Source organism: Muntiacus reevesi, chromosome 3 (assembly GCF_963930625.1).
Source record: "Muntiacus reevesi chromosome 3, mMunRee1.1, whole genome shotgun sequence".
Classification (NCBI taxonomy): Eukaryota; Metazoa; Chordata; class Mammalia; order Artiodactyla; family Cervidae; genus Muntiacus; species Muntiacus reevesi.
In genome coordinates this window covers 71,155,915-71,172,904 of record NC_089251.1, presented here as the reverse complement: position 1 = coordinate 71,172,904, position 16,990 = coordinate 71,155,915, and positions in this window count along the sequence as shown.

Below are 16,990 nucleotides of genomic sequence, written 5' to 3'. Positions count from 1 at the left end.
AAGTACAAGGAATCCAGATAGGAAAAGAAGAAGTGAAACTCTCGCTGTTTGCAGATGACATGATCCTCTACATAGAAAACCCTAAAGACTCTACCAAAAAATTACTAGAGCTAATCAACGAATATTGTAAAGTTGCAGGATATAAAATTAACACACAGAAATCCCTTGCATTCCTATACACTTACAATGAGGAAACAGAAAGAGAAATTAAGGAAGCAATACCATTCACCATTGTAACAAAAAGAATAAAGTACTTAGGTGTATATCTACCTAAAGAAACAAAAAAACCCTATATATAGAAAACTATAAAACACTGATGAAAGAAATCAAAGAGGACACAAACAGATGGAGAAATATACCGTCTTCATGGATTGGAAGAATCAATATTGTCAAAATGGCTATTCTACCCAAAGCAATCTATAGATTCAATGCAATCCCTATCAAGCTACCAACGGTATTTTTCACAGAACTAAAACAAATAGTTTCACAATTTATATGGAAATACAAAAAACCTTGAATAGCTAAAGTAATCTTGAGAAAGAAGAATGGAACTGGAGGAATCAACCTGCCTCACCTCAGACTCTACTACAAAGCCACAGTCATCAAGACAGTATGGTACTGGCACAAAGACAGAAATATAGATCAATGGAACAGAATAGAAAGCCCAGAGATAAATCCACGAGCCTATGGACACCTTATCTTTGACAAAGGAGGCAAGGACATACAATGGAAAAAAGACAGCCTCTTTAACAAGTGGTGCTGGGAAAACTGGTCAACCACTTGTGAAAGAATGAAATTAGAACACTTTCTAACACCATACACAAAAATAAGCTCAAAATGGATTAAAGATCTAAATGTAAGACCAGAAACTATAAAACTCCTAGAGGAGAACATAGGCAAAACACTCTCTGATATAAATCTCAGCAGGATCCTCTATGACCCACCTCCCAGAATATTGGAAATAAAAGTAAAAATAAACAAATGGGACCTAATGAAACTTAAAAGCTTTTGCACAACAAAGGAAACTATAAGCAAGGTGAAAAGACAGCCTTCAGAATGGGAGAAAATAATAGCAAATGAGGAAACACACAAAGGATTAATCTCAAAAATATACAAGCAACTCCTGAAGCTCAATTCCAGAAAAATAAATGACCCAATCAAAAAATGGGTCAAAGAACTAAACAGACATTTCTCCAAAGAAGACATACAGATGGCTAACAAACACATGAAAAAATGCTCAACAGCACTCATTATCAGATAAATACAAATAATAACCACAATGAGGTACCATTACACGCCAGTCAGGAAGGCTGATATCCAAAAGTCTCCAAGCAACAAATGCTGGAGAGGGTGTGGAGAAAAGGGAACCCTCTTACACTGTTGGTGGGAATGCAAACTAGTACAGCTGCTATGGAAAACAGTGTGGAGATTTCTTTAAAAACTGGAAATAGAACTGCCATATGACCCAGCAATCCCACTTCTGGGCATACACACTGAGGAATCCAGATCTGAAAGAGACACATGCACCCTAATGTTCATCACAGCACTGTTTATAATAGCCAGGACATGGAAGCAACCTAGATGCCCATCAGCAGATGAATGGATAAGGAAGCTGTGGTACATATACACTGGGGAATATTACTCAGCCATTAAAAAGAATTCATTTGAATCAGTTCTAATGAGATGGATGAAACTGGAGCCCATTATACAGAGTGAAGTAAGCCAGAAAGATAAAGACCAATACAGTATACTAACACATATGTATGGAATTTAGAAAGATGGTAACAATAACCCTATATGCAAAACAGAAAAAGAGACACAGATGTACAGAACAGACTTTTGGACTCTGTGGGAGAAGGTGAGGGTGGGATGTTTAGAGAGAACAGCATCAAAACATGTATATTATCAAGGGTGAAACAGATCACCAGCCCAGGTTGGATGCATGAGACAAGTGCTCGGGCCTGGTGCACTGGGAAGACCCAGAGGGATCAGGTGGAGAGGGAGGTGGAGGGGGGGATTGGGATAGGGAATACATGTAAATCCATGGCTGATTCATGTCAATGTATGACAAAAACGACTACAATATTGTAAAGTAATTAGCCTCCAACTAATAAAAAATACATGGGAAAAAAAATAGTGGGCAATCAAAAAGGATTAATTTCCAAAATATACAAATAGCTCATGAAACTAAATATATACATATATATTTTTTAAAAGCCAATCAAAAATGCAGAAACATCTAAATAGATGTTTCTCCAAAGAAGACATACAGATGGCCAAAAGCACATGAATAGATGCTCAACATCACTTATTATTAGAGAAATGCAAATCAGAGCTTCGGTGAGATATCACCTCACACTGGTCCGAACGGCCACCATCAAAAATTTTTATGAACAATAAATGCTGGAGAGGATGTGGAGAAAAGGAAACCCTCCTACATTGTTGGTGGGAGTATAAATTGGTATAGTCACTATGAAGAACAGTATGGAGGTACCTTAAAAGACTAAAAAGAGAACTACCATATGATCCAGCAATCTTGCTCCTGGACATATATTCAGAGAAAACCATAATTCAAAAAGATACATGCACCACAATGTTTGCTGCAGCACTATTTACAAAAGCCAGGACATGGAAGCAACATAAATGTCCATTGATGGTGAAATGGATAAAGAATGTACATGTATGCAATGAAATACTACAAAGTCATAAAAAATAACAAAATAATGTCATTTGCAGCAATATGGATGGACCTAGAGATTGTCACATGACTGAAGCGACTTAGCAGCAGCAGCAGAAACGATTGTCACACTGAGTGAAGTAAGTCAGAGAAAGAGAAATCATATGATATTACTTATATGTGTAATCTTTAAAAAGGGCGCAGAGTAACTCATTTACAAAACAAAAGTAGAGTCACGAATGTAGGAAACAAGCTTTCAGTTACCAGGGCATGGTGGGGTGAGGGGGTGGGGAGGGAGGATAAACTGGGAGATTGGGATTGACCTATACATATTACTATATATAAATAGATATTAAGGACTTACTGTATAGCATAGGGAACTCTACTCAATACTCTGTAGTGACCTATATTGGAAAAAAAAATCTAAAAGTGGATATATGTATAACTGAGTCATTTTGCTACACACCTGAAACTAACACAACTTTGTAAACTGTCTATACTCCAATAAATAAATAAAATTAATTACAACAAAATGATGGGCAATATGCAGAGGCCAGAGCATGTACAGTATCCACACCTCTGATTCTCTTTCTCAGCTTAATGAAGTACAATGAACAACATAAAAACTTTAAAAAAATAATAAATTTGTGAATGCAGCACAGTCCCTGGAGCAGTATTTAGGTTAATATACCAATGCTTCTTTAATACTTGAGATTATAACTAACATAATTGATAGCAAACACAGTGTGTCAAGGCACTGAATTGTGTTGTCTCGATTTATGAAACCATCCTCTTTGTATTTAAATGCTGATGAATTGAGCTAAGTGATTGGATTTAAAGAGAAGAGAGAAAGGTAATCAGCATTACAATTTCATGGGAGGAAGGCCTTTTTATCCTTATATGCACAGAATTAAATGACAGTAATGGGATCTCTTTATTATTTAGTTTGTCTAAGTGTTCTCCTTTATCAGCTTCAGAGCAAAGAAAAACAAAGGTTTAATCTGTGTAGAAAGTGATCAGTGGAATGTTTTACTGGCTTGAACTGTAACTGTTTCCATACAACAGTGGATCGCTTCTGTGTGAGTGTGTGTGTGTGTGTACATACGTACATGTGTGTGACAGATGGATGGGGCTAGAGTTGGTTGACATGAAAACTTCTTTTTAGTCTCTGATATATTGCATAGATCTGCTTGTGTCCTAAGACCAATTCTAGAAAGACTGGTGGTGGCAACCTTCTCAGGTTAGTCTCTGAGAAGAATTCTAGAGAGTTTCAGATTTCCTTTCAATATTAGAGACTCAGGGTGAAAAATACTGGGCATTGCTAATCACTGGATATTTGTGTTCTCCCAGGATTCATATGGCGAAAACTTAATTCCCAATGTGATGGTGTTAGGATATTGGGCTTTGTGATGTAATAAGGTCAATAGGGTAGACCCCTCTTCAATGTGATTAGTGCCTTTATAAAAGAGATCACAGGGGCCACATGAGGACCAGCCAAATAGAAAACAGTCGTCTGTGAGCTAGGAAGCAGGATCTCAAGAGACACTGAATATGCCAGCGTCTCCTTGATCTTAGAATCCCCAGCCTCCTGACAATGAGAAGTAAATTCCTGTTATTTAAGTCATTCATTCTATGTTATTTTTAAAATCATAGTCTGAACTAAGATGGGCAGTACATTGTAATGTTCTTTGTCAGTTCAGGTTGCTATAACAAAGTACTGTGGACTGGGTGACTTGTACACAACAGAAATTTATTTCTCACAGTTGTGAAGGGTTGAAGTCCAAGATCAGACTTGGTTCCCCTTCTGGATCTTTGCTTTTTGCATCCTCCTATAGTGGAAAGGGTGAGAAAGCTCTCTGGGGACACCAATCCCCCATAGGAGGCTCCCGTACTTATGACCTTATCACTTCCCACAGGGTCCATCTTCTAATAAGATCACATGGGGACTTTATCACTTCCCACAGAGTCCATCTTCTCATAAGATCACATGGCAGGAGGTGGGGGTTAATATTTCAAATGTGAATCTGGAGGGAGCACATTCAGCCCATAACAATCTTCATACTTTTTATTTTATCATCAATAGGTTTTTACAAGGAGAGACAACAAAAATTAACATTTAGAACACTCATGCTGATTTCTCGTTAGGCATGAGGATAGAACCCAATGGCTTTTTATTTTATTCCTAAAACCAACTTCAAGGATTCTTCCCTATTAAACTTTTCTAGTAGCATGTCCCATGCTTTAAAACCATTTGGATGTAAAATGACAAACAGTACAAAATTAGCCTCTTCCATCCTGTTTTACTTATTTATTTTTATGTTCTTTATTTTCCTTGGCAGGATTTCCTCTTCAGCATGCTGAACTACCTACCTCTGATCCACCCTCACTGTCCAATATCCACTATCCAACACAGGCTTGCTTCTGCCTCTGAGAGAAGCTTCATAAGTGTATGTAGTCCTGTCTTTGTCACGTCTTCCTTCTTAACAGCTGTCATCTGAAAAATGCCTTTCTCCTGGGATTATTGTAAATGTTAAAATAGATGCTATATATATTTGTAGAATGTAAAGTACTATACAAATCTGATTTTTATTTTAATATCCCCCACAGATTCAGGGTTTCAGAGTCTAGTGTATTCCCATCAAAATCCCTTTAGGACCTACTTGGTGACAGGCAATGAAAAGAAGTCTTAATAGGTGAAAGTGAAAGTCACTCAGTTGTGTCCAACTCTGTAACCCCATGGACTGTACAGTCCATGGAAATCTCCAGGCCAGAATACTGGAGTGGGTAGCCTTTCCCTTCTCCAGGGGATCTTCCCAACCCAGGGATCTAACCCTGGTCTCCCACATTATAGGCAGATTCTTTACCAGCTGAGCCACAAGGGAAGCCCAAGAATACTGGAGTGAGTGGCCTATCCTTTCTCCAGTGGATCTTCCTGACCCAGAAATCGAACCGGGGTCTCCTGCATTGCAGACGGATTCTTTACCAACTGAGCTATCAGGGAAGCTCTAATAGGTAAAGAAAACTAAATCAAATGATACAGATGAGTTGATCTTGATGAAAAGTAATCCCTAGATATAGCAAAGTAGAGCTTGTTAGTGAGCTTGAGAAAGTATAGGGGGGCTAGAAACATAGAAAGCCCGATTGGAGTCAGTTCAAAAAAAAAGACAATTAATGGGTGGAAGAGGAATCAGATTTATTAAGGATAGGAAACTCTTAAGAAATGTTGCTATAAAAAAGCAAATAGATGAATTGGTATCAGGAAAACACAGACTCCAGAGCAGGCTTGTTTGTAAGCTAATGAGACGGGTTCAGTAAAAAGGAAACAATTGATGTTGAAGGACAAAGTTGCTGGCGTGTTCTTGGATCAGATGGGGTGCCCTACTGAGGTGGCCCTAGCAGCACAGACACCGCATCTATTGCAACAGGGCAGAACACAGCTCTGATGCTGGGAGCTGGGCAGGTATGGTGGTGGGAACTTGCAAAAGGTTTCTTCCAATGGACTGTCTTTCTCTTTGTGAAATAGGAAGCAAGGTCATAGAACTGAGAGTGAACTGGAGTTAAAGTGAAACAGGAAAGAGTGGAATATACATCTGGGATTGTAGATGAGCAAATGGGCTAGAATTCTGTGGCATGATTTCTAGGCAGCACCTAGTTCAAATTTTTGCCATTGTTGTTTAGTCGCTAAGTCGTGTCCAACTCTTTTGTGACTCCATGGAACTATAGCCCACCCTGCTCCTCTGTCCTTGGGATTTCCCAGGCAAAAATGCTGAAATGGGTTGCCAGTTTCTAATCCATGGGATCTTTCCAACCCAGGGATCAAACCTGCATCTCCTGCTTGGCAGGCGGATTCTTTACCCCTGAGCCACCTGGGAAGCCCCTAGTTGAGATTAGCAGTCTTTAATTTAAAGAGATAGGTTATAGTGACAGAGAAGAAGACAATTTGGATTTCCACGTGCGTGCATGTTGAGTCACCTCAGTCGTTTCCAACTCTTAGCAACTCTATGGACTGGTAGCCCAGCAGTCCAAGGGATTCCTCTGTCTATGGGATTCTCTAGGCAAGAATACTGGAGTAGGTTGCCATTCCCTCCTCCAGGGGATCTTCCCAAACCAGGAATCGAACCTGTGTCTCTTATGTCTCCAGCATTGGCTGCTGCTAAGTCGCTTCAGTCATGTCCAACTCTGTGCAACCCCATATACGGCAGCCCACCAGGTTCCTCTGTTTCTGGGATTCTCCAGGTGAGAACACTGGAGTGGGTTGCCATTTCCTTCTCCAATGCATGCATGCATGCTAAGTCACTTCAGTCATGTCCAACTCTGTGTGACCCTATGGATGGGAGCCCACCAGGCTTCTCGGTCCCCAGGATTCTCCAGGCAAGAACATTGGTGTGGGTTGCTTTCCTTCTCCATCCAGCTTTGGCAGCTGGGTTCTTTGCTACTAGCACCACCTGGGACCCTGGATTTCCACAGGGCTGAGGTTTTACTGTAATAAATAAGTATAGTGAAGCAAGATGGGGCAAGATAATTTAGGGAAGTCCTCAGGAGTGGTAATAATGGTTGAGCGTGAAATTTAAAGGTGAGTAAGGACATGAGACCAATGAAAAGGGGTTTAGATCAATGTCGATCCAAGGACTGCTGAAGTCAAAGAGTAGAAGGAAGAACTGAAAATAAAAGAGACAGTGATCAGAGCATGGAGTTTACCATAGAGATTATGGAAGAATTACAGTTAATCAGTGTACATGTATAAGATTACCAGAGTCTTCCTGTGGACAAGTGCATAGCTTGCTTCCTCACCCTCTCTGGGTTTTTGCTCCTCAAACCACTTCTCAGGGAAACCTCTACTCTCCGGCTTATTTAAAATTGCAGCTTCTCGCCAGCCTCACTGGCGCTCATTTTTTTTTTTTGTATTTCCTTAAATTATTGCTTGCATCTCATATTCTATATGGGCATATGTGCTCGGTCACTTCAGTCTTGTCTGCCTCTATGTGACCCTATGGACTGTAGCCGCCAGACTCCCCTCTCCATGGGATTTTTCCAGGCAAAAGTACTGGAGTGGGTTGCCATGCCCTCCTCAGGGATATTCCCGACCCAGGGATTGAACTTGCATCGTCCTGTGTCTCCTACTTTGCAGGCCGATTCTTTACCCACTGAGCCACTTGGGAAGCGTTATATTTTGTAAACATTTATGTATGTATTTTGCTTACTGAATGCCTTCCTCCATTTGTCCTCAATGAGGGCTAGAATTTATGTCTGTTTGGATACATAGAGCACCTTTTGTGACTAAAACATTTGCCTGGCAACAAGTAGATGAGGCATTTGATATATTTTTGTTAAATGACTTAAAGTAACTTTTTATTTTAGTATGGGAATTCCAAAGAGCCAATAAAATACATCTAGTTCTCAATCTTTTTTTTTTAATTAATTTTTATTTAGAGTATAGTTGATTTACAATGTTGTATTAGTTTCTGCTATATAGCAGAATGAATCAGCTACATGTGTATACATATGTCTTTTTGAGACTTGAGTTCTCTGTGCTATATAGTAGGTTCTCATTCAAGTTCTTGTAATCTTATGGCTTATTCTGGATAGTCATTCTAACGACTTTTGAATAGAAATCTAAATAAATGGAAACTATGGAGTCTTTTTTCTTTAAGTGGAATTAAATATTAATAGAATACAGCTTTTTTTTTTTTTTTTTTTTTTAGCCATTCTGGGTCATGGGCATCCCTGATAGCTCAGTTGGTAAAGAGCTGCAATGCAGGAGACCCTGGTTCGATTCCTGGGCCAGGAGGAGCCACCGGAGAAGGGATAGGCTACACACTCCAGTGTTCTTGGGTTTCTCTTGTGGCTCAGGTGGTAAAGAATCTGCCTGCAATGTGGGAGACCTGGGTTCGATCCCTGGGTTGGGAAGATTCCCCCTAGCAAGGGAAAGGCTATCCACTGCAGTATATTCTGGCCTGGAGATTTCCATGGACTATACAGTCCATGGGTTGAAAAGAGTCAGACACGATTGAGTGAATTTCACTCACCCATTGGGCTTTCTAGGTGACTTTAGTAGTAAAGAAACCACCTGCCAATGCAGGAGACATAAGAGATGTCGGTTCAGTCCCTGGGATAGGAAGATCCCCTGGAGGAGGGCATGGCAACCCACTCCAGTATTCCTGCCTGGAGAATCCCATGGACAGAGGAGCCTGGGGGTGGGGCTGGGCTTCAGTCCATGGAGTCACAACCGGTTAGACACAACTGAAGTGACTTAGCACACATGCACACGTGCAGGTCATTATTATAAAATTAACTCACACGCCTGAGGTAGGTGTGACTTTTGGTCCCTTTGCAAAGGGTTGTTAGTGATCTTGAGGTCACAATACTTTTAGTTAACCCTCTTCCTTTGTCTCCTGCTTTCTGCCGTAGCACCAGCTGTTACTCCGTACTCCTGTGTGTGCACATGCCTGGAACAGCTCATTCCATCACCATTCCTGCCCTGACCCCAGACTTTGCTGTCTTCATGTACTTTGGGCCTATTTTAAAGAATTTATGTGAAATAAGAGAACACAGACATTAAGTGAGAGCACTAGGGCTCCTTTTATGGGATCAAGGTCTAGGTAACACCAGTTTTGCTGTTGTTATCGCCTGCTTCTAGGTTAACTGTGTGCTAAATAAGTGTGATTGATCAACATTTGGATTACTGAGAGATCAGGTGTTACTGTAAATTCAGTCACCCAATACTTTGACCTGTCCAGTCCCCTCTTTCCCATACGGATGGGTGCCTCCTCCATCTGTTCTTGTGGTCCATTTTATGCTCAAGCTAAACACATAATGTCTCATGAAAATGTAGGAGGAGGAGTAAGGATACCAATTAAGGTAAGGGTACCTTAATTTGTATTACAATTAGAGAAATCCTGCTCTTAAAATATGCCATTACCAAAGCCCCATAGGCCCTTAAGACAGAGTTCCATTTGAAGACACATTCTTGAAGCAGCAAACGGTGCAACATTTGCAAATGATAAAAAAGAAAGCAGTGTATTCAAGTAGTTTTACGAATAATGCAATGGTCTATGATAAATTAATCTTAAAAAAATTTATCTGTGATAGGTTTAAATAGCACAGGTAATTCATGCAGCAGGGGGCATTGGTTATTAACAAATATTCCTATAGCTGCAAGTAATGCATTTGTGTTTTTGCTATGTGTTGTGCTCAAAGCCTCTACCCGACTCTGAAATTCTGGGGGAAATTAGCCACCTAAAGAGTAAGGAAAGCAGGGTGCTTTGGCCTCTGATGTAAACTGTTAAGAGTCACAGTCCTGACATTTCTGCCTTCTGAATGTCAGTGTTCTCATCTATAAAAACCACCCCTAAGGTCTCTCTTGGAGTTTAAATACTGCAGCACATTGCACTGGGTTAGAGGGATTGAGTTGTTGTTCCGGTCCCACCCAGTAGAGGGTAGTGTTACCCAGACAAGGCCTCAGCAGGAGTCTGGGACAGATGGAGCAGTGGAAGCAGAATTTAGAATATATGGGTAGCTACCTACCTCTCTTCTTGAGTCACCAGACCACAAATGCTTCTCCACAAAATAGCAGCCTCCAGCAAGGGTAGAAATGCACTCCTCCTCAATCATTTGCCACTATTCTTAAAATGGACACATTAGTCATTGCTACTGGAATATGAACAGGAATTTAAACTCCTACAATCTGTGTTGTTTTCTGAAATTTAAAGTTTGTTCTATGAATATATTCATTTATATAAAATACAGCAGCTTGTCTATACATATTGAACATTTAAAAATTACAGTTGAAAGTCGCAGATCTTTTCTCTGACAAAAATATTTAAGAAGAATTTATAAAATTTGATGATGTTTAATATCACGCTGAAAGAGGAAACCTTCATTGCACTTTTTACTAGACAAATAGCCTAAGTCACTGGCCTGTGACAGATGGATAATTTTAAAGTTCTAAGTGTCAAATCCATATTCGTACTTCTGGACAAAAGTCTGAATCTCCATCACCCTGCGAAGTTTACAGAGTGCCTCACACTGGAGTGATCCCCACGTGAGCCACAGAAGCTGTCTGAGAATCCATTCTCAAACAGCAAGACCTGTCTGCTAGGCTAAGACTGATGCACATAAAGTAAAATAGTAGCAGGATTAGATAGTTTAAGATGCTGTCTCTTCAATACAGGTAGTAGGAGATATGAAAGTATGTGTTGAAAAAGCAACAAAATGGATGAATTAAGACATCACTATGAAATATAGTTCATGGAGACGTCTTCATTAAGAGGGTACTATTTAACACCAAAAAAAATAAATAAGCAGTACATGTGGAAATACACTAAAAGAGCAAAGGTATTATGCACATATAAGTTATTTTCATATATAGTTACCATATGTAAAATAGATAACTAATGGGAATTTGCTGTATGGCTCAGGGAACTCAGATGGGGTCTCTATAACAACCTAGATGGGTGAGAGGGGCTAGGAGGTGGGAAGGAGATTAAAGAGGGAAGGGACCTGTGTCAACCTATGACTGACTTCTGTTGATGTATGACAGAGGCCACAACAATATTGTGAAGCAATTTTCCTTCAATTGAAAAGAAAGAAGATTGGGGAAGAACGCAGTATATATAAAAATACTAAAAGCAAAGGTACGATGCACATGCAAGTTATTATCATCATTATAATAATTTGGGGGTTTAGGGTCACCTTAATTGAGACACTGTATTTGGGACCTTAGAAAGGCACTTTGGTAGAACTTTCTAGCTTCTGCTTCCTCTTTGATCTTTATCACTGATCGAGGGCCTGTTGACTTTTTTGTTTTCTTTTAAAGTATAAATGCTGAAACCTCAAAAGAAAGAGTGAATGCAAGGATGATGTAATCCTACTAGGGCCAGAAAAGTACTGTGCCTTGTCCCAGTCCCAGACTAGAGAGCTGCAACCTGTCTTCTGGGGCAGGGCACCCCCTCTGCTATTCCTGACTGTGAGCTCCCTTTTAGGGGAGGTTAGAAGTTTCTCAGAGGAGAAGCCTGGCACTTGAAAGAAAACTCGTGCTCCCCCTGCCCCTTCTCTGTTGCCTGTAGCAGCTGTAAGTGCAATAAAATGTGAGAGTAGAAATCAATTGCTATGGCAACAAAGTGTACTCTAATAATGAAGATGGTGTCTAACAGGCAGGAGCAGCTAGAACTTTCAGGGAGAGGGAAAGAAGTATACCTTGAAGACGTAGGAAGAAAGGACATTGCAAGCTTAAAGTTTTCCATTCTCCAGCCTACATATATTGACCCATTTAGACAAAATGGATTTGTACCTTGATTAACTTCCTCTTAGGACTATTCTGGCAAACAAGGTTTTATATTTTGGGGTAGAGGGTACCTGTGTATAGAGTCGCTCAGGAGTATTTGACTCCTTGCCATCCCATGGACTGTAGCCCACCAGGCTTCTCTGTCCATGGAATTTTCCAGGTAACAATACTGGGAGTGGGTTGCCATTTCCTCCTCCAGAGGATCTTCCTGACCCAGGGATCGAACCCACATCTCCTATATTGGCAGCTGGATTCTTTACCTCTGCACTGCCAGGGAAGGTACTTAGTACTTCCTGAAAGCAGGCAGAAGGAAAGCTCAGGCCCTCTGATCTAGAAACATGGAAGAACATGAAGTCGATGGGTGATACACGGAGGTCTGTAATTTAGATCCTCTGCTTTACCGCAGAGCTTCCCGGGGCTTAGTCCAACTTCTTTGACAAGATAATTCTCTGCCACAAGAAACATTTCAGAAAAATGCCTACCAAGCTGGATAGGGGCCCAGAAACAATACAAAGCCATCATGAACAGACAGAACTTAGAAGTTTTTAAGGAAAATAAAGAGGGACTGCTGAGAATCAGACACTAGGTTGAAGTAGACTGAATTTATTCCACCCGTTCTTTCAAAAAAAATTTAAATAAGGTATTCAGAATTGGCTGGGTTATGCGGCAGAATACATCAACGCCAACATTTTTAGTGATTTAAGCAACAAAGGTTAATTTCTCATTCACAGTATCTGTCAATCACACCTAAGGAGGGAGTTCAGCTCCATGTCCTCCTCGTTTTGGGAGTCAGATGGATTTCACCAGTTGTGAGGCGCTTATGTCAGAGTTAAATGCTCTGATCTGAAAGTGACATATATCACTCATGTTACTTCTGCCTAACCCATGGCCAGAACATCACTCCCCAGTTTCAAGGAGGGAGCCATGATCAATAATATCCCTATGTGTCTGGAAGAAGCAGTACTGATAGAGACTCATATTACAAGCTTTTACCATAGTTTGAGTGCACCAGGAGTTTTTATATGAGATGTATATACCAAAGCTTATATTTAAAACACCTGCTTATACTCTGGGGAAATACTGGCCATTGTGTTATGTAGCAGCAGCTTTATTACCTTCGAAAATGTGTGAGGATGAGGACAGGGGCATGGGGAGCATCCTGGAAAGCATTCATAGATGATTGTGGTCATATGGACTCACAGTTAAAACTGAAGGGTTTCAGACTCTGCCTGCTGAGTTTTGCAAGGACGTAGGAGAAGGAAATGGCAAACCACTCCAGTAGTCTTGCCTAGAGAATCCCGTGGACAGAGGAGCCTGGTGGGCAGCCGTCTATGGGGTTGCACAGAGTCAGACACGACTGAAGTGACTTAGCAGCAGCAGCAGCAGCAGCAGCAGCAGGCTGAGGCCCCATCATCTATCCAGAGGCAAAAAGAGGGCTCTAAGGATGAAGGCTGTCAAAATCAGAAAGCTGTCAGAACCTCACGATGGCTGTTAGCAGACCTGTTTCCTCGTCCAGATCTTTGTAAGGGTATCCCCCAACTTAATACAAATAACAAACTAAACCAAAGCTGCATTCCCTGTTCCCCTTACTTAAATTCTTCATGCACAGTTCAGACCCCATTTCTACTCATTCCATTCTTTGTGCACTTATCCTGTGTGCATTTCTTTAAAAAATTAATGCTTTGCTACCATTCCATGGATTCTGCTTTTTCTCTCCACTCAGTGTAAGTCCTATGACAACAGTAACCTTATCTCTGACCCTGTCTCTTTTGCAATCTCTTCCAGCACTTAGCACAGGGCTGTTTCAAAGTTGGCTGACAGTACATATTTATTGATTATACCCATAATTGGAAAGGGAAAAATTTTACTGAGAACAGTGCTGCAGGCTAATGCAAATATACTTTAGGTAACAATGTTGTCATTGAAAACTGTATTTTAAAAGACAGCTCTCTGCTTTGGCATCTATTGTCATTTTTGTTCCCTCAAGCCACCTTTACTGAGGTGGAAAAGGCAGTAAAAAAAAAAAAAATGTGAGTAACTAGAATTGAGAACAAAAATGCATAGGACAGGAGAATTGAATTGGAACCTGGATCCTGAGTTCTCGTCTTGATTACACCACTCACTAGCCCTGTGAAGACAGGCCTCAGCATTTCCAGTAGTCATGTACAGATGTGAGAGTTGAACGATAAAGAAGGCTGAGTGCTGAAGAATTCATGTTTTCAAACTGTGGTGCAGAAGACTCTTGAGACTCTTGTACTGCAAGGAGATCAAACCAGTCAATCCTAAAGGAAATCAACCCTGAATATTCATTGGAAGGACTGATGCTGAAGCTGAAGCTCCAATAATTTGGCCACCTGATGTGAAGAGCAGACTCACTGGAAAAGACCCTGACACTGGGAAAGACTGAAGGCAGGAGGAGAAGGGGGCGAGAAAGGATGAGATGGTTGGATGGCATCACCGATTCAATGGACATGATTCTCAGCAAGCTCTGGGAGATGTGAAGGACAGGGAAGTCTGGTGTGCTGCAGTTCACGGGGTCGCAAAGAGTCAGACACAGCTTAGCGATTGAACAGCAGCAGCGGCAGCATCTCCATCTGTGAAAGGGATACCTGCAGTTGTCTTGCCTACTTCAGAGAATGCTGAGAGCAATGAATAAAATCACATGAGTTAAACGAATCTGAAAACTTCAAAATACTTTACAAATATCATTTTCAGGTGGGATCATTAAAAAAGACTTACTTGTACCTAATGTCTTCTGTGCTATTAGAGCCCTTTCAGGATGTGCAGGGGATACGGGTAAAGCCCTGACAACACAGGCTCTGAACTCTTTGAAAGCCTTGTATCTAATCAGCACAAGGTCCTGTTGCTAATTGCAGGGGGTTTCTCCCTGGGCATCCAGTTCAGTGTGTAAAGTGTTATATTTATAACTTTCTGAAGCCTCAGTCCCTCTCAGAATCCCAGGAAATAAGAGTCTGATCTGATTGTGACTGTAGATTGCAGGTTGGTATCGCCAGGCTGGTGGTGATTTCTAACAAAAGCAGAACAGCAGGCATCTGTGAGAGAAGGGCACTAAAGCTTTCCACGTCTCTGAGAGGGACTGCTTCCCGTCCCTTCATCTTTCCCTTCCTCCCTCCCATCTAGCGAGGAAGAGAGCAGGGCTGGAGCCAGAATAAGCCCGTTCAGCTGCTAAAGCAGGCACGAGGCAGGGGTGGTGGTAAGGGGACAGGCCAGTGGGGGCTCTGGCAGTACGGAGAGAATTAACAATGGTGGGAGAATCTCAGATAGGGTCTGGAGCATGTGGATAGGAAATAACGAGACTCCTTCATGAAAGTAGGAATTATGTGCAGGATCGATGTTAATATGTGAACCCAGGGACACAGCCCATAGACAACCTGTTATGGTGGGAACGTGGCAGATACTCCACTGTGAAGACTGGAGACCTGGGCTGGAGGAGTAGTGCCAGCTTTATTAGCTGCACCCTGAGCTTCTCTGAACGTTAGTTTTATCATCTGAAAAAAATAGCAAAAGACAAGGGAGAATAAAACTAGGGTGAAGCTTTGGTGTGAGACTTGAATGAGAATGCTTAGAAAAGGACCCTGCTATTTTTGAAGGGTGATCAGTAGATCATTTGTAATTTATTAAAGACTTTACGGTTGAATTCTGCACCTCCTCAAGAGAGCTGGGAATAGGGATTGTCAGTGACTGTGATATGGAAAGAGAGAAACCTGGGAGCTGAAGAATTCACATCCAGCGTCATGGACATACCACAGCCTGAATGCTCCACCCTGGGGAAAGCAGAGTCAGGGTCCTGTGACTCTCCCACAGCAGTTCTAAGACTAGGGTTGTGAGGCTATTCAGTACATAGTGGTGGTGGCCCCACCAAGAAAGCCACAAGCTAATGCCCAGAACCAGTGAATATGTCATTTTAGATGACAAAAGGGAATTAAAGTTGCAGGTGCAATTAAATTAGCAAATTAGCTAACGTTAAAATAGATTATCCTAGATGATCAGGTAGACGCAAAGTAATCAGAAGGGTCCTTTAAAGTGGAAAAGAGAAGTCAGAGGAAGAAATACAATGGCAGAAGCAGAATCAGAATGATGCAATGTGAGAACTCAACCAGGGATTGCTAGATTTGAAGACGGAGAAGAAGACCATGAGCTACAGGATGTGGACAGTCTCTGTGCTAGAAAAAGCAAGGGAAAAATTGATTTTCCACTCGAGTCTCAGAAAGAAACACAGTAAGATCCTCAGCCTATACTTTGATTTTAGCCCAGTAAGGTCCCTGTCAAGTCTGTAACCTACAGAGCTATGAGATAATAAATCTGTATTGTTTTAAGCCACTAAGCCTTTGACTGCATATAGCAACAGTAGAAAACAAACGTAATACTCAAAACAAGGTATTTGATACTGAGTAAGTTCTTTTGAATGATAACATCAAGAGGTTTGCATATCAGAAAGGTGAGTTGGTAAGTGAAACAAAGAATTTGGAGGTAATATAAACTGTAAAAGGAACATGAAGTTGTCATTTTTAACTTCTGTCCCATAGCCTAAAGAAACAAGGTTAAATTTGAGAGAATCACTAAACTCCATTCTCTTCACTGCAGCCTAAGTAATCTTTCTATAACACAAATCTGATCTTGGCAAGCCCTTGTTTGAAATACTTTGTGGAGTTCACATTGTCAAAATAATACATTTAAAATTTTATCTCTGTGATCTAACTTCTTATTTCTCCAATTTCATGTCCTTTAACTGTTCCACCTATAGGCTAAAATCTCATCATAGCAAATATATTCCTATTTTTGAAAACACTGGGCTTTCTCTGTCTCTGCACATATAGTGTGTTTTCCACTTAAAATATTCATTTTCAGTAATGCCACTTGCAGCAACCTGGGTGGACCTAGATATTATCATACTAAGTGAAGAAAGTCAGAGAAAGACAATACCATACGATATCACTTCTGTATGGAATCTAAAATATAACACAAATGAACTTATTTATAAAATAGAAACAGACTCACAAACATAGAAA